The sequence below is a fragment of the Panulirus ornatus genome, chromosome 68, assembly GCF_036320965.1.
Source record: "Panulirus ornatus isolate Po-2019 chromosome 68, ASM3632096v1, whole genome shotgun sequence".
NCBI classification, from domain to species: Eukaryota; Metazoa; Arthropoda; class Malacostraca; order Decapoda; family Palinuridae; genus Panulirus; species Panulirus ornatus.
In genome coordinates, this window is record NC_092291.1 from 9,665,275 (window position 1) to 9,686,101 (window position 20,827).

At 43.9% G+C, this 20,827-nt stretch overlaps 1 long non-coding RNA gene across 2 annotated transcripts in view; it reads right to left on the minus strand.

Moving 5' to 3' along the window:
- Nucleotides 1-19,196, minus strand: part of LOC139747390 (uncharacterized) — a 114,401-nt gene extending 95,205 nt beyond the window's left edge. Inside the window, exon 1 of one of the 2 annotated variants that reach the window (XR_011712385.1) lies at nt 18,850-19,196. This is a non-coding gene — a long non-coding RNA (uncharacterized lncRNA). Of the gene's footprint in view, nt 1-10,586; nt 10,967-18,849 lie in introns of those variants that run through there. The other variant, XR_011712386.1, reaches the window with a different exon arrangement.
- Between the last annotated feature and the right edge of the window lie 1,631 nt (nt 19,197-20,827).

Here is a 20,827-nt window from a genome sequence, read left to right on the forward strand (position 1 = left end):
GGCCTCCTCCTCCTCCTCCTCCTGAAGGTGGTCCCCCCCCCCCTCCCACAAGACTCCAGCAGTAGACGTGGGGCGACGCCCCCCCGCCTTTGATGACTGGAAGGATCAACGAGTCACTGAAGAATCTCAGGATTTCCACCCAATTTTGGTCAGAACGTCAGGAAAATTTTGCGTGAGTAAGGTGCTAACCCACATCTCGGGTCTGACAGTTTGCCATTAACTTGATTAATCATGATTATGTTGATCAACGATCATGAAATGCTCTGATCAACCGACACGTCCACTGAGATCATAATGGATGAGCAATCCATCTATACTTCCTCACGTCCACACGTAAACAACAACTACATCCACGAGAGTAAACAATCTATCATTTCTTATGTTCATATTACAGAGGATAATGAGAATATATATATATATATATATATATATATATATATATATATATATATATATATATATATATATATATATATATTTATATATATATATATATATATATATATATATATATATATATGTATATATATATATATATATATATATATATATATATATATATATATATATATATATATATATATATATATATATATAACAACGAAGAGGTGGATCTCTTTATCATGAGCTGTGATGACAAACCTCCCCGGATGAAGCAAAGATAACCACACACACTCTCACCTCCACACAGCCTCACCTCCACACAGCCTCACCTCCACACAGCCTCACCTCCACACAGCCTCACCTCCACACAGCCTCACCTCCACACAGCCTCACCTCCACACAGCCTCACCTCCACACAGCCTCACCTCCACACAGCCTCACCTCCACACAGCTTCACCTCCACACAGCTTCACTTCTACACAGTCTCGCCCCCTCTGAGGTGCAGGGTCCTTCATCCCTCACTAGACCTGAGTTCCTCCAGCCTCCAAGATCCTTGAAGGAGGCTCAAGCTGATGCCTTATTCATTTCTTTTGATCAGTCCCACAACTTCGTGATCAACAGAAAGGAATGAAGGGGGCCGAGAAGTTCATCCAATCAGCGCACACACCTCCACGAACTTTGGTGATGACCCCCGCCATTTGGTGATGACCCCCCGCTATTTGGGGATGACCCCCGCCATTTGGTGATGACCTTCCGCCATTTAGCAGTTAAGTGATGATAATATGCCTCAGTCACCTGCTAAAGTCGATTATCACCAAGGAGACAAGTGAATTGTCAGCCTTAATGACTGGATTAATGATGTCGTCTGAGGGATTAATCCTCCTACATATAATAATAATAATAATAATAATAATAATAATAATAATAATAATAATAATAATAATAATAATAATAATAATAATAATAATAATGCAGTAAATTACTCAACAGACGTTATTCATATGTTGATATCCAGAATCATCTTTAATGTATCAATGGATATCAAGGGAAATGTTCTCATACGATTTGTCAGCTGCTAAACTAAAAAGAAAAAAAAAAGACAGTTACTACACAGTTGACAGAAAATCCAAAATCTGTCAAAATGGCCAGTGAGAATCAGCTTCCAAAGAGCCAATAGCAACCCTTCAAGAACAAAGCCAGCCAATGAGCGCCAAGCTCGTACGACCAAACAATGATATAACAATTAAACACTAATTACCCACTAGAAATGAACCCCTAATTAGCAAAGCTTAAACTGATCTCTAATTCGCCAACACCCTTGGCTGTAAACAGGATATATATATATATATATATATATATATATATATATATATATATATATATATATATATGTGTGTGTGTGTGTGTGTGTGTGTGTGTGTGTGTATATATACATATTCGCCATTTCCCGCGTTAGCGAGGTAGCGTTACGTCTTCCATCCTGGGATATGAAGGTGCCAGACCACAGATGTGGTCAAGACACACACACCTCGTCGACCGACACATACGGAGGGTGGACTTGCGTCTTCCAGCCTTACCCACCCACTCACCCACCACCCACTCACCCACCTCCTCCTCCTCCTCTTTTTCGGAGACTTTCCGAAACTTTCCGTTAATTTGCTTTAAGGCAGTTCCCAGGCTGCCCCGAGAGAGAGAGAGAGAGAGAGAGAGAGAGAGAGAGAGAGAGAGAGAGAGAGAGAGAGAGAGAGAGCCAGCCAGACCGCTGCTCGAAGATCTAATTCGGGAACCAATTGGCCCCGGGTGACGGAAGGCCGGGAGGGGAAGGTCTTAGGTGTCGAGTAAACAGCGATGGTTAATGGCTGGCGTGTCAACAGTGCACTTCACCGCCTATATTGGCAGACTTGGCCGTCTTTAGCGACACACTTCGCCTGTCTTTATTGGATCACTTCACCGTCTGCTTTGGAACACTTCGCCGTCTATATTGCAACACTTCGCCGTCAGGATTGCAACACAATCGTCTATATTGCAACACTTCATCGTCAGGACTGCAACACTTCGCCGTCTATACTGGAACACTTGGACGTCTACATCACACTGAAACACTTCCCTAGTCGTACTAATACCCGCTTCCCGTCATACTAGGCCACTTCACCTCTCATACTCGAACACGCGGATGTAAAAAGAAAAAAAAACACCACTTGTCGAGGACACTTACTTCAAAGTCCCCTCCAGATAAGTGCTAAAGTATAAGTGAGAGTACGAGAGGAAATAATCGTATATACTAAGATGTGGACACACACACACACACACACACACACACACACACACACACAAACACAAACACACACACAGGCGGGGAAGTGGTCAAGTGTGTGACCCGGACATGTCCCGCTTCCTGGAGCTGCAGACGATATGGATTATCGAAGTGCAACAAATGGAAGACTTGGATCCGTGGCGACCCTTGTGTTCTGTGGGTTGTGACGAGGCCATGGCAACACTACCTGGTGTGGGGGGAGGGGAGGGGGGATGATGTGGTGTCCCGCTAGAGTGGCTACACTGCCTCTGGGGTGTCGTCTGGCCGTGAGTATCATTTACGAGTACAGTGGTTCGACACCCGATTCTGATCCCCGGACTACACTACAGGTCACAACACCTTCCACTAGAAAACCAGGTAACTTTACCACTACATCTCCCCCTCCACCTACCACCACCACCACCACCACACATCACCTACCACACCACTACCCTATCATCCCACCTACTACCCACCCACCCACCCAATCCACCCACCTCACCCACCCACCCACCGCCCACCACCAGTTGTTTACGGTCGGGCCCTCTCGTTCTCTTCGTCGGTAATCCTTCGATCTCTGAGTCAATTAGGCCGAATGAGACTCACTCTCTCTCTCTCTCTCTCTCTCTCTCTCTCTCTCTCTCTCTCTCTCTCTCTCTCTCTCTCTCTCCCCCAGTGTACGCCAGCCATGGCCGCCCCATATTGAGAAGACTTTTCAGTCAAGCCCTTCCTTCGCACGGTATGGGCCCGGCATGTGGTGCTCTCCCCCGCCACTCACACCAGACACATGATACTCGTCTGTTGTCTGGCTTTCCAACGCAAGGCATCAACCCCCCCCCCCCCCCCCCCATCCCCCCATAGACGCCAGTCTAATGGAGAATCTATTGTCATACTGAAGCTCTCTGATAGACAGAGAGATAAAGACTATCGAGGAAAATATTAGATGTGTCGCTGCAATCCATCAGAGGCGTCACGTTAGGGTGTGTGTGTGTGTGTGTGTGTGTGTGTGTGTGTGTGTGTGTGTGTGTGTCCACCTTATGTTCCGTTACTTAAACTCATTTCGCGACTTGTCGTTTGTTGTCGTGTCATCTTCCTCCATGCCTCACGTCGACCCTGAGAGACGATGCGATATTCTTATCTAAATGAAGCAACGAAGGAACGTCCGCCACGTGAAGTACTCCAACACAGCGAGGGAGGGAGGGCGTGAGGGAGGGGCCCTCCAGACGGAATGTGTGGCACACACGGGTACCAGGACCCGTGGCCTGGGAGGTGGTGGACGAAGGTTATTATAACAGGTGCCACAGGAACCAGGACCTGGGACTCCCGTGGGTGCCACAGGAACCAGGACCTGGCACTCCCGTGAGTGCCACAGGAACCAGGACCTGGTACTCCGGTGGGTGCCACAGGAACCAGAACCTGTGGTCGGTACCTAATGAATCCGTGGATGAAACTCAGGTAATGTCGTACACAGAGCGTGAGCGACGGCGTCAGACAGCTGTATACCAGCGTCTTCCTCCAGCTAGTGTTTAAAAGACTGCTCCTCTCACGGGGGAGGTGAGTTCTGGCCACAGTGGCCCCCCCCGTTCCAGTACTCCGCCCGCTTCATTCCAGGCTCGGGAGATGTTGTCTTGATAGTCTCCGTCTCTTTGTCTCTCTGTCATCTTCGTCTTCATACGTGTCTGTTTCTCTGTCTGCTTCTGTCTGTTCATTTTCTGCCTGTCTGTTTCCCCAATACACCCCACGCTATACAGAGACCAGGAGGTACCTACCATTTCCCCTCACGATGGATGCCATATTCCCATCTCCCACATGAGATTAAAAAAAACTGTCGTTGTTAAATACGACTCTTCCTCTCCGTCTGTTAACGGTATCCATCACTGTTGCTTCATCCGCCAACGCTACCTCGCTGACGCGGGAAATGGCGAATATGTGTGTGTATATATATATATATATATATATATATATATATATATATATATATATATACATATATATATATATATATATATATATATATATATATATATATATATATATATACTTTTCGTTATATTTCGGTCGCCATTTACAGTGTGATACAAAAGGTCTTCATTCAACAAGAGCAGAACAATGAGACACACTTTTCGTCTGGTAAGATCAAGTTAATTGTTCGAGTCAGAAGAGGCAAGTATCATCACGCTCCAGCTGTGCCTAATTATTGTTCATTAGTTTGGCAATTAAGAAGACTTTTCTGTCCCGTGGGATATCAGGATTTCCCGAGCGAGGCAGAAGTATTTGTTATCTTGGGTGAGAGAGGATATATATATATATATATATATATATATATATATATATATATATATATATATATATATATATATATATATTTATTTACGTCTGCCTTCTGCATTCTGTGTTATCTCTGGCAATCAGTCACATTGTTAAACTGAGTTCGAGACGAGTCGTAACTTGTGTATATTAACTGGAGTTTTTCTTTTTCGATTTGAGGACTTGGCGAGGGTGGAGGCAGGTGGTGTATGAGGGGATGGAGGGAGGGGAGGGTTTGGGTTATGGGGTCAGGTGAGGGAGGTCACCGGCTGAGGGAGGTCACCGGCTGAGGGAGGTCACCAGCTGAGGAAGGTCACCAGCTGAGGGAGGTCACCAGATGAGGAAGGTCACCAGCTGAGGGAGGTCACCAGCTGAGGAAGGTCACCAGCTGAGGGAGGTCACCAGCTGAGGAAGGTCACCAGCTGAGGGAGGTCACCGGCTGAGGGAGGTCACCAGATGAGGGAGGTCATCAGCTGAGTAAAGCTCCATGGGAGTGAGGGAAGGTGGGGGATGAGGGAAGGGGCGGGCGGCGAGGGGGGAAGGGAATGAGGTCAGGTCACTGGCGAGCGGAGTAAAACCTAGAAAGCAGTTCTCTCTCTCTCTCTCTCTCTCTCTCTCTCTCTCTCTCTCTCTCTCTCTCTCTCTCTCTCTCTCTCAATGGAAGGCACAACAAAACTCCAATTTCATTCAGAGCCACTTTTCCCCCCTTCGGTCCCGCATCAGATCTTTGTTCTTAGCTCCAGGGCGTAGGAATGGGAATTTCCATCCAATACCCATTCCCGCCAGACCTTCACTATCCCACCCCACACCACCACCACCATCACCACGGGAGATCCCGGAATATATGACACTCCCCCATTTCAGTACTACAGTCAACCCGGCCATGTAATCCTGGGAGAAGACACTGAGAACTGTATCATTTAAGGAGACACAACGTTTTCCATCAGGCTCGCAGACGACCCGAAACGTTTGTTCCACTTTGTCACTTAAGTATAAAAAAATAAAAAAAGCGTTTATCAAAAAAACGTTTATGACTCAGTAGAAAAAAAAAACGTTTACGACTTCGAGGTCATCTACCTCGTCTGTGAACGTTCAGCGAGGCTGCGTCAACGTTAGATAAGATGAAGGAACACAGGAGACAATCTCTTGGAGGTCTTTCTTCCTCAGAAAGGGTTCCACATTACCCTGCTCCTGTACGGAGCGGGAGGAACCACATAAAAGGGAACTTGTGGTTTTATAATCTATCAAGCCAGATATATAGATAGATAGATAGATAGATAGACAGAATGATAAATATAACCCATATCAAACATACAGTTGTCATCATTTTCTGATCAGACATCTGATAACACATAATCAACTCAGTTCATCTACATATTTCGGAAAAATCATTATTGTCATCTTTTCTCCAAACTCAAACACGCGCCACCATGTATAAGTATCATGCCCTTCCTCCGCCAACAACAAGAGAGGATCGTTATCCCGGGGTTTCAATCCCGCGCGCATGCAATTCAGTATCTTAAGGTGGGTTCCAATACTAAGGAAGCGCCGCTCTTATGTCGAGCACGGGGTCGGTCCTGGCCTCGGCCGCAGTAATTACGCCGATAGTCATTAGTGTTCTTGCACGAGAGAGAGAGAGAGAGAGAGAGAGAGAGAGAGAGAGAGAGAGAGAGAGAGAGAGAGAGAGAGAGAGAGAGAGAGAGAGCTCTGCGTGTTTCATGATGGCATTCACCCGGGGCTTAGCAACAGGTCGGGCTTTTGGGAACACTTATCTGACGGCAGTCATTATCAAGATCCAGGGTTGGGATCCTAGCACACCCGCTGGTTATATACAAAACAGATCCTCCCCTCCCTCACCTCCTCCTCCTCGCACCATTTTATCTACATCATTATCTCTCTATCTATCGTCCCGGATGGAAACGTTGATAGACATGACTCCCCCCTTTGTCTCTCATGGTTAGTGCCGGGACAAAAATTACATCAATTAATCCATCATTAACGAAATGAATCGAAAAAGAAGAGAGAAAAAAAATTTGGCTCTGGCGGTCATGCCGGGAACTAAGGATTGTGACGTCACTACCTTCCTCTATCACCATCAAGAGGGGGGGGAAGGGGGGGAGGAGGGAGGGGGGGGTTAGTGGCGGGAGGTAAGGGGTGGTGGAGGTGGGGCGTTCGTTACCCCGAGTCGTAGTAAGATATGCCACTGTGCTGCAACGCAGGATAACGCCATCACTCCTTGGCGGCCAGTCTGGGAAGCACCTGGACTAACGCGCCCCCAGGCCGCTAGGTGGCAGGTACGTCACCCATGGTTCGTCTCCAGGTTGGTAAACAGTACAGATCGTCGAGCGAATCGGTCAAATTAACGGGTTTCAGTTCGTTCATATTGTGGAGGTTCGTATGTTCTGTGATGAAGGTGAGCGTTCATATGCACTTTGTTCGTGTATATATATATATATATATATATATATATATATATATATATGTATATATATATATATATATATATATATATATATATATATATATATATATACATATATATATATATATATATATATATATATATATATATATAACATCACCAATTCGGTGTCCTGCTCAGAATGATTCAATATGTACATCTATTTTCTGTTGATGAACCAAAAAATATACATAGAAATTCATAAATATAAACATTTTCCAAAAAATGTTATGATTCTATCTGGCATGTCACTTGTCGGGAGGGACTGTATTATGGAAAAAATATATATGTAAAGTTGATATTTGATTAAAAACTGAATATTTCACTCTACTATTTGATTTCTAACTTCGATTTCTTCCTTTTTCTTCTTCTCTTCTCTTCCATTATGACTGAGATGGTAGGGGGATTAAATGCCCTAATCAAGGTCAACATACTAACACGAAATATATATATTGAACCAGGGCATGTAAAGCGTCTGGGGTAAGCCATGGAAAGTTCTGTGGGGCCTGGATATGGACAGGGAGCTGTGGTTTCGGTGCATTACACATGACAACTAGAGACTGGATGGTGAGCGGGTGTGACCTCTCTTCGTCTGTTTCCTGGCGCTACCTCGCTATGTATCTATATATCTTCCTATCTTTCTATATCTGTCTATCTATATCTATTGATCAATTCCTACTGATCGTATTACACGTCTCGTGGGTGTCAAATCCCAGGTATGAGGTCAGTCTCTCGCGTCAGACTTCATTAGCACCCCCAGCTCACCCCCCCACTGCCACTCTTATCCACCCCCCCCCTCCCCAATCCCTCTGCCTTCAATAAAGTCTCACAAAAAAATAAAAATCCATAATTGATATCCTTTCCTCTCCATCTCCGGACGCCCTTCGCTCTTCTTTTCTCTCACTTTGCATTCAGAGTTCCAATCGTCATTTCGCACTTACGAATCAGTTTCTATATTTCTTTTTTTTTCTACACAGTTTCTCAGTTGATGATGGACGTTTGCCTTCCTCCCTTCCTCCCATCAAGAGCCACTATAGACGAAAGTATAGACGTCATCCTATTTATTTTAATGACGTGGTATTGGATTCCTCTTGACGGCTCGAGCGCCGGTGTGGGATCCCCTGAACACCAAGCCCCAAGATCCTCTTATGATGAAGTTTACAACCAAGTTGTTGGTCCCGTGGATGATTCCTTCTCTCGTTCCCCCCAACACTGTGGTGTAAACTGTGTAGTTCTGTACTGGGAACGTGTGTGTGTGTGTGTGTGTGTGTGTGTGTTTGTGTGTGTGTGTGTGTGTGTTTGTGTGTTTGTGTGTGTGTGTGTGTGTGTGTGTGTGTGTTTGTGTGTGTGTGTGTGTGTGTGTGTGTGTGTGTGTGTGTGTTTGTGTGTGTGTGTGTGTGTGAATTTGTGATTATGTGAGCATGTAAATTTATGCATGGAAGTATATGTACGTATGTGTTTTTGTGTGCATATACGTTAATAAGTAATCTTAAATAACACGATAATGTTATGTGCACCGCGAATCATTTTGCTCCTCTCTCATTTGTCGTCTGAATGTACACAAACGATCCTATTGGCTGTTTACCACCACATGACACTCCCTATTGGTCTTCGGAAAGTAAACAAAGAATTATATTAGCTATCTCCAGACAGATGTCATCTCCCATTGGTCAACCGAAATCATTGACCAAACAAAAGATTCTATTGACTATTCCCCAGCTGACATAGCCCATTGGTCGACCTTGAAGTAAACAAAGAATCCTACTGGCTGTTTTCCACCAATTAGCAATCCCCATTGGTCAAGTAGAGACAAACTAAGGATTCTACTGGCTGCTCCCTCTACCTCACGGTCCCTCACGACCAAGACGTTGGTCCTCACTATATTCACTGCAACATCAACAAACACATCAGTGAATGAGTCCCTTTTGTATATTCATTTCCATCAATATTACCCACGCTAGGAGCATCTGCCTCAGACATAAATATTCCGGCTTGTATAAGGTGTACACAGACACCTCATGTTATTTGAATCAGAAACACTAATGTATACATTTGTTTAACCCAATTTCACCTATTCAAAACAAATTGTGATCGAATACAGTATATATTCATGTGAAAACATTCGTTTTTCTGATTTATTCTTCACAAACTCCGTATGTTAACTGGACCATATATTTTAAACTTGGATAAACTCTCCACTCTGAATATCTTTTACGGTCTTAAAATTCTCCAAGTATTCATGTACAAATATTCTGGAATCGAATTCAGCTTATAAAACCCCTTCAGAAACTAACGATTATAATTTCACAAAGTTGTATTTCACGTAAAAAAATAGCACAATCAAAATGCATGATCAAACATTCAAAATATATGAACCTTTGAAATATAGATACCATATATATATATATATATATATATATATATATATATATATATATATATATATATATATATATAAATACAATATGAGTTATAATACAATAAGAATATAGAATATAAATACAATAAAAATATACATTAGAGCGTTAGTGTTAGTAGACAATACTACTTAATCAGACGACAGTTAAATTATCAAACACAGTTTGTTGTGAACTATATAATTAGACAAGACTTTCATTAGCTTCTAATCATAATAACTCGTCTTTAATCATCATAATTCTAAGTCCAGTGTGTCCCTGGAGGTGTATAGTGGGTCATTTCTCTCCTCTGCTAACGTAAGACCTGGGTTCGATCCCTGGCTAGGCAAGTTATGTTCCCATAAGTATGGATGAGTGGATCATATTTCCCTCTCTCTCTCTCTCTCTCTTCCCTCACGAATGGAAGACCCTTGGTTCGATCCCAGGCGTGCATGTGGCACAGAGCGAGTGGTCTGATGTACAGGACTTCATGTGACATGCAAGTTGCCAGCTGGGTTAGCTAGGCTATGGCAACATAAAATAGCCACTGCTGGAGCTGCGTTGGTCCATCTCCAGGATTAGATACAGATTACGAGACACAGCCAAGTGTATCTATATCATCTCCCATAGCACTTACCGCAGCTCCTCCCATGGTATTACTACCAACCCAGCATATGACCCTCCCTCAGTCATCTGTACAATGTAGCCACATTCTATACTGGATTAAAAACATGATCAAACATACCTTAAGGTGGGGGATCACGAGAGGCCAATACCGTCCACGAATCAGACGAGCTCAATTCCTACTAGACTTTCTGTGTATCGAATCACTATACAGTTTGTCATTACGGTAATATTTCACTAAATATCATCACTATGTTCTGTGCCTGGGTGTCACTACGGGTCTAACGCAGCGGTATCGTTTCTCTAAGACGACAGTCATACCCATCTCTCGTAACACCATATTTCTGGCTCACCAACGACGCTGTTATGTTATATATCCGTATTTCTACACTGTTCACGTTAACTATAACGTATGATTGAGAGTGTATCATGATCGTCCCACACATTATTCATCAAAATTAAACGTAAATGCTGATAACACACGACCATCACTCACCGAGTAAGCGCCACATGGGGTTTGTTTACATGAGAGGTTGTAGGGAGGACTGGCCACTGGCTGGCGGATCAGCGTGACGCGTGAGGTGTAGTGACTCATACGCTCAATAGATGGCGCCGCTGTCGTGGCGCGCCTGTATACTGCTTTTACTTTTTTGAGTTCAGCGCGCGAATTGATTTACGATGCCTTTTCTTTGGGAATTGATTTTTTGAGGCTTTTTCTTAATTTTTCGTATTAGGACGTTTATTTATCTATTAACTCTTCCGTTATTAGTCTCTCTCTCTCTCTCTCTCTCTCTCTCTCTCTCTCTCTCTCTGGCAGATCCCTCGCGCGACTACTGCTGGGCTGGACGGTAGACAACCTGTTGACACACACACACACACACACACACACACACACACGGCTGATATCAACCACTGTACAGATTTACGATAAACAATCATTGTATATTTGAGAATTCAAGTGAAATATATCCAGTCATAACTGGAAATATATCCAGTCATAACTGGAAATATATCCAGTCATAACTGGAAATATATCCAGTCATAACTGGAGATATATCCAGTCATAACTGGAAATATATCCAGTCATAACTGGAAATATATCCAGTCATAACTGGAGATATATCCAGTCATAACTGGAAATATATCCAGTCATAACTGGAAATATATCCAGTCATAACTGGAGATATATCCAGTCATAACTGGAAATAATGTGAATTACAATATATATCAAAAATTACGATATTAATCTATGTTTTTATGAATATCTGAAGAGAAAAATTATGATCCTAGTAAAGCCAAACATTGTCCTAATTTTTTTTTTCAGGAGTTTTCGATACATTTAATAAAATGTCAGATTATTATCCAAATGAACTAAGCTTCCAAGAATTTCAAGCTGCAATTTGATTTCACTGACACCTAATTACCGTACGTCATGGTTGTTATCGTACCATAGGCGTGAATTTGACACGCTGTAGATATGATGTTACAATACTTTACATATCTAGTTAATGATCTTATGGACGACGTTCAGGGAACGAGTGCTTGAATTATCGTACATCATTGACAATGTAACATCGTACCCTCGAGAGTAAAGTTATTGTACTCACTTAAGACATGTAAGGTAATGCGTCGTTGAATTATCGTACATCCTTAGTTTCTATATATCACCGTACCGCTAGTATAGCCTTAACTTACCTAAAACGCGTGGTTCATATAGACAAGACCGAGGCAGAGCATTTGAATTATCGTACACCGGAGGTGTTTTGTGATGTCGTACCTCTGGAATAGAGTTATCGTACTTCGTCAAAACACAAGATGGTTTTCCGAACACCACCATTTGTATGGTTGGAACCACTCCAACCCCTAACCACCTAACCTCCCCATTTGCCATGGGTGGTGCAGGACCAATCACCACCACCACGTCAACCAAATCCCCGGGAAGGGCAAAGGTCACGACCTCGACCAATCAGCAAGCCAGGAGACGCGACCAAGGAAGCTTCTGGAACCCCGCCAAAAATCCCTTGTGAAATGGCGAAGATTTGACCCCATGTGAGAGAGAGAGAGAGAGAGAGAGAGAGAGAGAGAGAGAGAGAGAGAGAGAGAGAGAGAGAGAGAGAGAGACCTTTTTCTTGCCTCCATAAAGAATAAACCTGACCTTTACCTGTCCCCATAAATGGGGAAACCTGACCTTTCTACTTAAATATAGTACGACCCGTCTTGTTGCACGACTTTCCCCCTTCGGTACGAGCCTAGAGAGGCCATTACTGGAGACTCCATGTGTACTTACACCCTTCTAGTCTTGGAGCCGCGTACGTAACATTTCGGCCCTGATTCTTTTCTTTTCATTTTTCTTCGTTTGTGAGGGAAAATATCAGAGTAACAGATCGAGTGTGACGGGTGACGGGAGAGGAGGTGCGTCACAGCCGTCACGGGTACATGACCGGAAAAGAGGATTTATGAGGCCCGTAATGAGGTAAATCCGGGATTACTGGAGAGAAATCCTCTTGTTTACCCGTCGCCTTGAGACGGAGCAAATCCTCCCCCCCCCCTCCCTCCCCTCAGGCTAGCGTGTAATCCCTACCCCTCCCCCTCTCTCTCTCTCCCCCCCCCTCTCTCTCTCTCTCTCTCTCTCTCTCTCTCTCTCTCTCTCTCATTCTTTCCCTCATTTCTCCCGAGCGCTACATGAGTAGGATGAGAGGCGACCTTACGTACATCTGGAATACGATGAGTGAAGGAGACTCATCCCCCTTGTGTAGGATGAGTAAGATGACTTTACCCACTGAGTATAATGCGTAAGGAAAACGTACCCACTGAGTATAATGTGTAAGGAAAATGTACCCACTGAGTAAGCTGAGTGAACTAACCATACCCCATGCGTAAATAATGAATAATAAACCCATTACTCATGAGTCACATAATACCCATTATCGGTCATGGTAGATCACATTCACATGAGTACACCAACACACCCACGTCCCCCTCCCTCACGTCGCCAGGCCAGTGTGTGGTCACCACTGCGTCTAGAGGAGAAGAGAGAAGAGTCAGCCAGACACACATTTCTGATGTACGACAACCTCCACCCTGCGTACGATGGCTCAAGACCCGTTCATTCATCGTGACAATAAGACTCATGAGTAAAAGTGACTCACTCACTCTCTCTCTCAAGAGCACATTCACTTGCACTCTCATGAGAACAATTGTTTACTTTATTTCCACGAGTGTGCATGAGTGTACATGTTAACTCAGGCCGGGTCGTTGTCTTCGTTGTGTACAATATATATATATATATATATTCTCCTTCAACGAAAATTTCTGGAAATTCAGCTCCGTTAGAACCATATTACGCACAACATACACGCGCAGAGAGAGAGAGAGAGAGAGAGAGAGAGAGAGGATAGAATAGAGTTATATCTTTAAATAATAGATGGAAGTTAAAATAGTTAGAATTTACAACTGAAAGCAAATATTATCTTTTTCGTGGGTCAAAAATATTTAAAAGCATTAGTATCGTACGAGAAGTGTGACCGATGCATTACGAGAATGTAGGAACGTGTGTGGGTTGGGAAATAGACACCTTGAAATCACATGACAAAATGGAAATAAACAGGAGGGAAATAAGGCAGTTTGGGAGGAAATTCTTGTGGGGGGAAAATTAGTGTTGTGAACTGATGAATGGAAGGGGCTGGCTCTCTACACGGGCCAGACATGAGGAGAATAAATTAGAATACATAATCAGCTGTATGTGGTCTGGGGTTACCAACTTAAGCCGGTTGTGACGGTAGGGTGACGCTGGTGCTGTGATGGTGGCAGTGTGACGGTAGTGTGACGCTAAGGTCATGAAGGACGGAAAGAGGACGAAGGATTGCATCAACGTACAAAGGGACTCAAACAAACTCCAGAGGAACAGAGAAGGGGACCAAGTGAGGATATTCCCTCTAAGGCTCAGTCTTCTATTCGTAACGCTACCTCGCTATTACGGGAAATGGCAAATATATTCATATATATATATATATATATATATATATATATATATATATATATATATATATATATATATATATATACATATTTCTCCCTGTGTTTCACAGATCATAAATCTTTTCAGAAATATTCCCTCACGTGAACCTTCTATCTACATTTTACCGACGAACACCACACCCTCTCGTTACCAACCTGTGAACTAATGACCATATTTACAACACAGAGAAAATCATTTTCCCTTCACGTCTTGGCTCTCGCAAGTCTGCGTCATGGGGATCTCTTTTACGTCACTCTTCATGTGGGTGTTACTTCAACTCGTAATGGGTTATTGTTGCTGGTATTTTGTCCTCAAATCACACCTCCGGGTATTTCTAAAAAGCAAGTCGTGTAAATGAAAGCAGCAAGGAGCAGAAGACGTTTACACAAACGTCTCTGTAAATAACACTAGGAAAGCGGATCCCTACCTTGTGGAACTCCCGGTAAAGCGGATCCCCTCGTCGCCTCGCAATGTTTTTAAAGTTCCCATTTTCTTCCAGGGACGCCTCGCCTACACGGCCAGACTCGTGAAAACTTACGCCATGAAAATTTTCCTCCGGAGCTTCACAACTGCATCAATATTTTCTCACACGGAAGACAAGGTGCGCGAGCCAAGGATCGGCAAGGTATCTATGCAAATCTGGAATCACAAAACGGCTCGGCTTTCATCAATAAAAATGCGGAGCTAAACGTTTACAGACGCGATGCAGTCTCGTATAGCCGCTGGTCCTCGTGTTACCTCGTGGGTAGTATATATATATATATATATATATATATGTCTTTCTCTTTAGTTCCTTTTCCACTCCATCTATCCCAGGTCTTCTCTTGTCCCAGCACCCTTCCCAACCATTGGTCCCCTATCCCAGAAGCCTCCCTTCCCACAGTATCACCCACAGTCTTGTGATGGGGCTGATGGACTCCCATTTCACCAGACAGATTGATGGACGCCTCTTCCCCCAGGCAACATTCCTGTCAATGATGGACGAGAGTGGCCACAGGACCCATAGTGTATAGCCTACTATGTCCGGGCCATATTGTACTGGGTTATAGTGTTCAGTGAGACACAAGGAAGATGGTGTTTTGATCAGTTGTTTTATTTACAAAACATCGAAGATTGACGATATGTGGTGTATCACTTGTGAGCTAACGTTGCTTCAGTGCTGGTGACTCGACTCTGGATTCGTCTTAAGAACTGAAACTGTTGAGGCTTCGAATGAATCCTTGTGTGAACCAATAGTGGACAATGATGTCACCGTCACACCCGTAGCGTCACCTCTGCTCCCCGTGACGGTGGCAACCATAGCAAGATCTTGCTCAAAAGCCTCAAGAGATCTGTCCCTACCAGTCTGGGTGGGAAGAGCCTATTCTATCGTACCCTCCAGAGGGGCGATGTTCACGGTATAAACCATTACAGCGGTAGACCTTAATGACACTGGGGGTTATAACAGTGTGTGACGCACCCTCGAGCCTCGGATCAAAGCGTGGTTGTTTCCGAGAAGCAAATTATGGCTCGGTAATGACCTCTATATACGGGTGTACGAGAGATCATAATGTTACCATAGAGGAACATTTCGAATCTTTTCACTCTTAAGTATTTTCTGAAGTATTTCCAAGTGGTTTTATAAGTACGGTTGCGCCACTAGGTCTTCCACAGTGGTGTATTATAAGTTTCAGTTCGGGAGGTGACTCATAAAGTAATGGGGTTGAGGAGGACTGATACTGAGGTTGAACTGTGGTTGTTAAGGGTCGACTGTATGGTTGACCTGTGGTTGTTAAGGGTCGACTGTATGGTTGACCTGTGGTTGTTAAGGGTCGACTGTATGGTTGACCTGTGGTTGTTAAGGGTCGACTGTGTGGTTGACCTGTGGTTGTTAAGGGTCGACTGTGTGGTTGACCTGTGGTTGTTAAGGGTCGACTGTGTGGTTGACCTGTGGTTGTTAAGGGTCGACTGTGTGGTTGACCTGTGGTTGTTAAGGGTCGACTGTGTGGTTGACCTGTGGTTGTTAAGGGTCGACTGTGTGGTTGACTTAGTCTTCATGTTTGAGGTAAATTCATCATCGGTTTCCTGTCTTTTCTCACGTTTAGTTTAAAGAGGGTCTCCTGCTTTTCTATGTGACCCACATAAATGGTGTTTGCTGTCTCTATGTGACCCAGTTTCCCGGGTTTTCTTGTATGTGGCCCAGTTTCCCGGGTTTTCTTGTGTATGTGACCCAGTTTCCCGGGTCTTCGTATCTCTCTGTGGTGTAATTGACCCAAGTCTCCCGCACTGTACAAAGACCAGTTTCCTGGTCATGCTCAGACCTCGCCCCAGTGAGTGAATCACGGGGGCCAAGGCTGCGTCGCCAACCTCATTTGGCAGTGAGGAAAAACACTGATTATGAGGTGAAATGAGGCGAGGAAGAGAGGAGGAGGAGAGAGGGCGCGGGAGGTGGGGTGTTTCGGAGGACTGAAAATGGGTGGAGGGAGAGGATGAAGGAGTGTGTGTGTGTGTGTGTGTGTGTGTGTGTGTGTGTGTGTGTGTGTGTGTGTGTGTGTGTCCAACGGTAAATCTTCGTCCAGGAAAGTATCACTGATAAGCCAGGGGATCAACCCCCCCCCCTCCCAACCCCCTTATCTCGGGAGGTATCAGTTCATCCCCCTTCCCTCCACCCCATCCCACCCCCACCTCTAAATACGGGTCGCCCCATTTATCACCCGACAACCTTTCTAATCTCCTGTTACCTCCCATTCCATACCCCCTTCCATCTCCCTTGCCCTTCCCTTTAAGTGCCATTCTCCTCTTCCCTTCCCACGCTCCATCAACCATCTTATATGCGGCCAGAGACCACGGCGACCGTCCCTGCCTCCCACACACCATCCTGCAGGACTCACAAGCACATCCTACCTCGGTCTATCCTCACACGAACTCGTCATACCCTGGTCATCCTTAACTCCACTGGCCGGTCATGGAATTGATAGATTTTTCCTGTGATTGATATATATATATATATATATATATATATATATATATATATATATATATATATATATATATATATATATATATATATATATATATATATATATATATATTCCTCTGTATCACAGCTGACTCTCGCACATCTGATTAATGTAAACACAGCTGATTGATTTAAACAGCTGACTGACGTAAACACAGCTGATTGACGTGGACACGACTGACTGACGTAAACAGCTAAATCAACGTAGAATCGGAGCTTAGTTTTAAACAATGACTTGTGAAAATCCTTCTGGTTGAGGAGCTACGTGTCAGTACCGTGACGTAAGATGACGAGCATAGACGCAAGAACAGATGACGTACGAAGACGTGGGTGACTGCTGTAAACACGAGTAAATTGTTGTAAACACAGTAAACCGACGTATGATTTACAGTTGTGTAAACAAGTAGTTCAGCAGTTACTCACGATCCATTGATAACGATAATAATGATAACAAAATTGATAATGATAATGATAATAGATAATCTCATTAGACAAGTATGAACTTCACATCTCGTTTTCTTCATGAAGAGCCCTGAGCTTAACGCCCTCGTTGTACCCAGATTACACTCGTTGAACCCTCATTGACCTAGAAGATTACTACATCCTCTCACAATAACCTCACAATGACCCGTTGTGCTCAAATGGTTATCTTCTTAATGACCCGCTCGTCAAATGGCATCGTGTTATTATCAGTCCAAAAGTCGATAACCAAAACCGTCGATGGTCAATTAGACAATTAAGAGACTATGGACCTTCCTTGTTAGTAGAACATGATATTGTCTGAACACTACGCCATCGTATGTTCTCTCTCTCTCTCTCTCTCTCCAAGAATGACCGCTGTGGTATCTACCTACATCAAAAGCTCCAGCAAACGATGGTTCCGTGAGGCACCTGAGCACCGACTAACGAGCAGTTGGGAGTTGAACAATGCCAGTGACGCTGTTGGTGTTAGGTTACTGACTGTATTGTGGGGTCGATAGTTACAACAGTGTCAGGTGATCAGTCAGGTTACTGACTGTGTTGTGGGGTCGATAGTTACAAGTGTCAGGTGATCACACATGATCACAGTGTTATTATATATATATATATATATATATATATATATATATATATATATATATATATATATATATATATATATATATATATATATACAGGGGATGAACGACAGTTGTCAGTCTTACTAGCTCACGTTTCCTTGTTTCTTAAACCATTTTCAGACCCGTAAAACAAAAAAACAAACAAACACTGTTCTGAGTCCAGATTTAAATTCTTTAGTTTACAAATAACACCAAAACAAAGACAGAACACCTCGACAACTTTAAATATAACAGAACATGTTTACATAAACAGTCATGCAGTAAATACCTCTTTGTTTGCTTCCAGTGGGTTTAGTCCTGGGGCCCGGCAAGCCACCACTCCTGTATTAGCACTTCGCTGTCTGAATGGCTACTGGCCAACACGCTGCCCACATTGGCCGGCTGGTGGGTGGTTGCCGGGGGCGTCATTACACGTTGTTGACAATAGGTAGTTTGGTGATTGGACAGTTCCGGGTCGGAGTGGTCGTTTGGTGGTTAGGGATGGTGTGGCTACGAGTGGCGCTGGTAGATAGATAATAGATAACTTGAACTCTACTTCAATAATGTGAAGATGAACAAGGTGGTCAGTTGGTTTATGATGTAAACTGCCAATTCCCCAGTTAAGGGTGAACTATAATACGTGGGATATTTACCTGAGAGAGAGAGAGAGAGAGAGAGAGAGAGAGAGAGAGAGAGAGAGAGAGAGAGAGAGAGAGAGAGAGAGAGAGAGAAAACAATGGACACTCATGCTAATTAGCAGCGCTTCCCACATACGAGGGGGGGGGGGGTTGTGCTGCTGGGTCGGGTGTAGGAAGGAGGGGGGAAGGTGGGAGGTCTGAGAATGGCTCTGAGAAACGTTTGTTGGCACCAGGTGAGGGAGGAGGAGGTACCAGGTGAGGGAGGAGGAGGTACCAGGTGAGGGAGGAGGAGGCACCAGGTGAGGGAGGAGGCACCTGGTGAGGAAGGAGGAGGTACCAGGTGAGGGAGGAGGCACCAGGTGAGGGAGGAGGAGGTACCAGGTGAGGGAGGAGGAGGTACCAGGTGAGGGAGGAGGAGGTACCAGGTGAGGGAGGAGGAGGTACCAGGTGAGGGAGGAGGAGGCACCAGGTGAGGGAGGTGGAGGTACCAGGTGAGGGAGGAGGCACCAGATGAGGGAGGAGGAGGAACCAGGTGAAGTTAGGACGGGAGGAGGAGGAGGAGGAGGAGGAGGAGGAGGAGGAGGAGGAGAAGAAGGAGGTTAGTGGCGTTAATGAACCCATGATAATCACCTCATCGAACTATTCCATGCTACAGTGAAGCTCTCGCGCCATCTTTGTACTGTGTTAGACTTGGTTAAAAGTGTCTATTTCAGTGTTGTAATGGACCCTGAAATATGATTTTTCCTCTCCTGAAACTCACACGTCAGTCGATGGTCATGTGAGAAAAGCACGTCCCGTTTTCGCTAATTATCAGCTGTTTTGAACTGGTGTTGTTTATCATAGTCTGTTAACGACTTGGTTTCCAATTTATGACTTGTTTGTTTGATAGACATCAGGCCAAACATTCCTGGGTCTGGACCATTCATTAATTTCTTAATTATTAATGTTTCTTTTTTTTATTCTTTATGAACTATCAATTTTCTAAGTTATCAAAGGTGTTCCTTAACGATTACCTAAATATCTCTAAGCTTTTTGGGACAGTTCTACACTGTTTTTCTTAATTTCTTATTGCTAATCTTGACTTACTTTAAGGAACAATATCTTTTTACACTTGTAAAAAAAAAAAATTTTCGCAGTGGGCAACCCGCCTCAACACTTTTATTTCGTCTAAGTTCCCTCGTTCAGTCAGCAGCCGCTGCCGTTGGGGCTTTTGTTCGTCTTTTGTCGCCGCATTCTGGGCCGTATCGTCACTAAGCCTTACTCCATACTAGAAATCCAATCAGGAAATTGTTTTTAATCCCAGGAAGCACTGGGAGGGTGTTTTTTTTCCTCCCCTTTTTTCTGTGTGTGTTAAAACTAGTTTTCTTTCTTATTAAACTTTATTCTTTTATTGATTTCCATCAAGTAGAGAGCCATAATAACAAAGAAACAATGTCACCTCGTGTTGTTACTACAGTTACAACTTTTATGTTCACATTGAGACGTTTCTCGTAATATCAACAAAAGACTAGAATGCTCTTGTTTATTGTAGTTCAATGCCTCGTGGGAGAGAGAAAGGGAGAAGGGGGGTTGGCAGTTTACCTAGAAGTGTACAGAAAAGTAATTTCAAAAGTGGTTTTGTGTGTGTGT